This window comes from Urocampus carinirostris, unplaced genomic scaffold, assembly GCF_059441175.1.
Source record: "Urocampus carinirostris isolate Australia breed hairy pipefish unplaced genomic scaffold, RoL_Ucar_1.0 HiC_scaffold_123, whole genome shotgun sequence".
NCBI classification, from domain to species: domain Eukaryota; kingdom Metazoa; phylum Chordata; class Actinopteri; order Syngnathiformes; family Syngnathidae; genus Urocampus; species Urocampus carinirostris.
The window spans coordinates 32,501-37,979 of NW_028283229.1; the positions used below are offsets into that span (position 1 = coordinate 32,501).

The following is a 5,479-nucleotide window of genomic DNA, read 5'->3' on the forward strand; positions in this document are numbered from 1 at the left end:
CACAATTCCCCAAACACCGGCGCGGATTTCAGCCACTAGTGGCGGGCACAAGTCCCCCAACACTAGCCCGGGATTCAGCCACTAGTGGCGGGCACAATTCCCCAAACACCGGTCCGATAATACGCGCGCATATCCCCAAACACCGGCCCGATAATACGCGCACAATTCCCCAAACACCGGCGCGGATTTCAGCCACTATTGGCGGGCACAAGTCCCCCAACACTAGCCCGGGATTCAGCCACTAGTGGCGGGCACGATTCCCCAAACACCGGTCCGATAATACGCGCGCATATCCCCAAACACCGGCCCGATAATACGCGCACAATTCCCCAAACACCGGCCCGGATTTCAGCCACTAGTGGCGGGCACAAGTCCCCCAACACTAGCCAAGTTCTCAGCCACTAGTGGCGGGCACGATTCCCCAAACACCGGTCCGATAATACGCGCGCATATCCCCAAACACCGGCCCGATAATACGCGCACAATTCCCCAAACACCGGCCCGGATTTCAGCCACTAGTGGCGGGCACAAGTCCCCAAACACTAGCCAAGTTCTCAGCCACTAGTGGCGGGCACAATTCCCCAAACACCGGTCCGATAATACGCGCGCATATCCCCAAACACCGGCCCGATAATACGCGCACAATTCCCCAAACACCGGCCCGATAATACGCGCGCAATTCCCCAAACACCGGCCCGATAATACGCGCGCAATTCCCCAAACACCGGCCCGATAATACGCGCACATTTCCCCAAACACCGGCGCGGATTTCAGCCACTATTGGCGGGCACAAGTCCCCCAACACTAGCCCGGGATTCAGCCACTATTGGCGGGCACAAGTCCCCCAACACTAGCCCGGGATTCAGCCACTAGTGGCGGGCACGATTCCCCAAACACCGGCCCGGCGCTGAGTTTATGGCCTCCGAAAGGCCCATACATTCAGACGGGTCCATGTATTTTCAGTTTTCCGTAGCAGGTGTGATTGTTTGTTTAATTAGGTAGTTTGTGTTGGTGACGGTGTTCCTAACTGTGGTGGCTTGTTTGTAGAATGTGGGGCCCTGCGTTTGTGTTATGTTGATTTCTGGTAATTTACTTTTTACTAAGTAGTCTTTCAGGTTTTTGTTTCTTTTAAAGGCTGAGATGATTTTGTAATCTTGGATTATGCTTGTGTTCTGTAGTGTCTGATTTATATTTTGTCCATTCATTCAGACGGGTCCATGTATTTTCAGCGACAGCCGCAGTACCGCCAAAATCCATGCAGCGGCGCTGGATTTATGGCCTCCGAAAGGCCCATTCATTCAGACGGGTCCATGTATTTTCAGCGACAGCCGCAGTACCGCCAAAATCCATGCAGAGGCGCTGAGTTTATGGCCTCCGAAAGGCCCATTCATTCAGACGGGTCCATGTATTTTCAGCGACAGCAGCAGTACCGCCAAAATCCATGCAGCGGCGCTGTATTTATGGCCTCCGAAAGGCCCATTCATTACCAACGGGGCTGCAGTAGCATCCCGCGGCCACGCAGGGGCAGATATTGTGAGGGAATTACATGGTAGTGGACGGAGCGCCCATGCATTTCCAATGGGAGTGCAGTACCTCAAAAATCCGCTCCAAGCCACCGAACTTGAGGGCCCGACGTTCCCTCAACACTAGCCCAGTGCAATCGACATTTCGTTCTGTGTACATTGTTACACAGAATGACAATACAAGGGAATTATTATTATTATTATTATTATTATGTATTCAGCCACTAGTGGCGGGCACAATACCCCAAACACTGGCCCGGCGCTGGCTGAGTTTATGGCCTCCGAAAGGCCCATACATTCAGACGGGTCCATGTATTTTCAGTTTTCCGTAGCAGGTGTGATTGTTTGTTTAATTAGGTAGTTTGTGTTGGTGACGGTGTTCCTAACTGTGGTGGCTTGTTTGTAGAATGTGGGGCCCTGCGTTTGTGTTATGTTGATTTCTGGTAATTTACTTTTTACTAAGTAGTCTTTCAGGTTTTTGTTTCTTTTAAAGGCTGAGATGATTTTGTAATCTTGGATTATGCTTGTGTTCTGTAGTGTCTGATTTATATTTTGTCCATTCATTCAGACGGGTCCATGTATTTTCAGCGACAGCCGCAGTACCGCCAAAATCCATGCAGCGGCGCTGAGTTTATGGCCTCCGAAAGGCCCATTCATTCAGACGGGTCCATGTATTTTCAGCGACAGCCGCAGTACCGCCAAAATCCATGCAGCGGCGCTGGGTTTATGGAATCCGAAAGGCCCATTCATTCAGACGGGTCCATGTATTTTCAACGACAGCCGCAGTACCGCCAAAATCCATGCAGCGGCGCTGTATTTATGGCCTCCGAAAGGCCCATTCATTCCCAACGGGGCAGCAGTAGCATCGCGCGGCCACGCGGGGGCAGATATTGTGAGGGAATTACATTGTAGTGGACGGAGCGCCCATGTATTCCTATGGGCAATGCATTTCCAATGGGAGTGCAGTACCTCAAAAATCCGCTAGAGGGCCCCGAACTTGAGGGCCCGGCGTTCCCTCAAGTGCCGATTTTATACCCCCTTCTCCAGCCGACAGCCAGAATTATATTAGGGACTCGCAATTTTGAGAGGTGAGCACCAGGGCTAATCAGCGGCCACCCGTGACCATTGAGTCCGACAGAGCAGAGGCTAGGGGCGGCCTCGCATCTCGCAATTACCGAGGGAAGATGCCGGTTCTCGAAAAATTTCTAAGTTTTTCAAATTTTAAAGTATTGAAGTATTTAGGGCGCTTCCCGCGGCCCTGGCTTTTGCATGTACCCCTCTAAGCTCCGGTTCTCGAAAAATGTCTAAGTTTTTCAAACTTTAAAGTATTGAAGCCGGACTTCCGCGGAGGCTGACAGGGGGCCTCCATCGAAGCACCCTTCACCCCCGGGTGAGCCGGCGTCGGCCCACGGGCCTGCCGGTTCCCCAACTGAGCGATTGGCACACGAGACCCGCCTCGGAGGGCCCACGTCGGCCGGCGCAAGCCGGTGTTCGGGCGTGCGGCTCCTCCGGCTTTGCGGGTCAAGCTCCAGCGCCGAGGATACTAGGCAAACGTTGGGCCCCCCCGAGCCGAGTGGATACCCGCCTCAGAAAGAGCTGGGGCGGTACGTACGGACGGCCTCACTAAGAGGGAACGGAAGCTACTAAAGCACACGTATAACTGTCCGATGTGCGAACGAAAGTGAGGCCGGACGAATCCGATACGAGTTACGAGTGAGGCGGGATCCACGGCTGGCACTCGCGGGGCCCTCTTGCGAAACCATGCCTCGGCGTGAACCTTTTGGCGGCAGAACCAAGACGAACCGAGGTCGAGCTTCCGTCTCGAGCCACACCCAGACGTCCGACCGTCGCGGAGCCCGACGCCACGCGTGCTAGGGCTCCGCGCGAAACATCGTTTCACGACACCCGCTCGTCAGCCCGTCCGAACGTATACGAGTGTCGCGCGGCCCCCCGGGCCCGGCTGTAGCCACAGCCTCGTCCCGGACCAGGGCCGCACCGCCACCAGCAGCGCCCCCCCGGCGGCAGACGCACTCTGGTTGATCCTGCCAGTAGCATATGCTTGTTTTCAAGATTAAGCCATGCATGTCTAAGTACGAATGGCCAGTACAGTGAAACTGCGAACGGCTCATTAAATCAGTTATGGTTCCTTTGATCGCTCCACCGTTACTTGGATAACTGTGGCAAATCCAGAGCTAATACATGCAAACGAGCGCCGACTCGCGGGCGGGGCTCCGGCCTCGCCCCGGGGACGCGTGCATTTATCAGACACAAAAACCCACGCGGTGTCCGGCGGGCGGGGGCTCAGCCGTCGCGCGCGTCCCCCGCGTCCGGCCTCCGCCTCTCCGGGCGGGGGCGTAAGCGGCGCGGGCGGCTCCGCGCGCGCCGGTCCTCGTTCCGCCGGCCCGGCCCCCCCTTTGTGTTGACTCAGGATAACCTCGTGCCGATCGCTCGCCCACTCCGAGGCGGCGACGACTCATTCGAATGTCTGCCCTATCAACTTTCGATGGTAGACTCTGCGCCTACCATGGTGACCACGGGTAACGGGGAATCAGGGTTCGATTCCGGAGAGGGAGCATGAGAAACGGCTACCACATCCAAGGAAGGCAGCAGGCGCGCAAATTACCCACTCCCGACACGGGGAGGTAGTGACGAAAAATAACAATACGGGACTCGTTCGAGTCTCCGTAATTGGAATGAGCCGAACACAAACCCATCGGCCAGCATCCATTGGAGGGCAAGTCTGGTGCCAGCAGCCGCGGTAATTCCAGCTCCAATAGCGTATTTTAAAGTTGCTGCAGTTAAAAAGCTCCTAGTTGGACCCCGGGACGCGAGCTGACGGTCCGCCGCGAGGCGTGCATCCGTCTGTCCCAGCCCCTGCCTCTCGGCAAAAGCCCCCGTGATGCCCTTCGCTGGGTGTCACTCGCGGGGCCCGAAGCGTTTACTTTGAGGAAATTAGAGTGTTCAAAGCAGGCCACACGGCCGCCCCTGCATATCGCAGCTGGGAATAATGGAATAGGACTCCGGTTCTATTTTGTGGGTTGTCATGAACTGGGGCCATGATTAAGAGGGACGGCCGGGGGCATTCGTACTGCGCCGCTAGAGGTGAAATTCTTGGACCGGCGCAAGACGGACGAGAGCGAAAGCATTTGCCAAGAATGTTTTCATTAATCAAGAACGAAAGTCGGAGGTTCGAAGACGATCAGATACCGTCCTAGTTCCGACCATAAACGATGCCGACTCGCGATCCGGCGGCGTTATTCCCATGACCCGCCGAGCAGCACCCGGGAAACCGACCAAGTGTCTGGGTTCCGGGGGGAGTATTGTTGCAAAGCTGAAACTTAAAGGAATTGACGGAAGGGCACCACCAGGAGTGGAGCATGCGGCTTAATTTGACTCAACACGGGAAACCTCACCCGGCCCGGACACGGAAAGGATTGACAGATTGAAGGCTCTTTCTCGATACCGTGGGTGGTGGTGCATGGCCGTTCGTAGTTGGTGGAGCGATTTGTCTGGTTAATTCCGATAACGAACGAGACTCAAACATACTAAATAGTACCGCGGCCCCCCGCGCGGTCGGCGGCAGAAAACTTCTTAGAGGGACAAGTGGCTCTCAGCCACACGAGAATGAGCAATAACAGGTCTGTGATGCCCTTAGATGTCCGGGGCTGCACGCGCGCCACACTGAGCGTATAAGCGCGTCGTCTATCCCCGCGCCGGCAGGCGCGGGTAATCCTATGAACCCCGCTCGTGACAGGGCCTGGGGATTGCAATTATTTCCCACCAACGAGGAATTCCCAGTAAGCGCGGGTCATTAGCCTGCGTTGATTAAGTCCCTGCCCTTTGTACACACCGCCCGTCGCTACTACCGATCGGATGGCTTAGTGAGGTCCTCGGATAGTCCCCGCCGGGGCCGGCCCCGGCTCCGGCGGTGTGCCAGAAGACGGTCGAACTTGACT

At 55.8% G+C, this 5,479-nt stretch overlaps 1 pseudogene; it reads left to right on the top strand.

The window, feature by feature from the left end:
• Nucleotides 1-3,552: 3,552 nt before the first annotated feature.
• Nucleotides 3,553-5,479, top strand: LOC148345052 (18S ribosomal RNA; annotated as a pseudogene; the record flags this gene model as incomplete).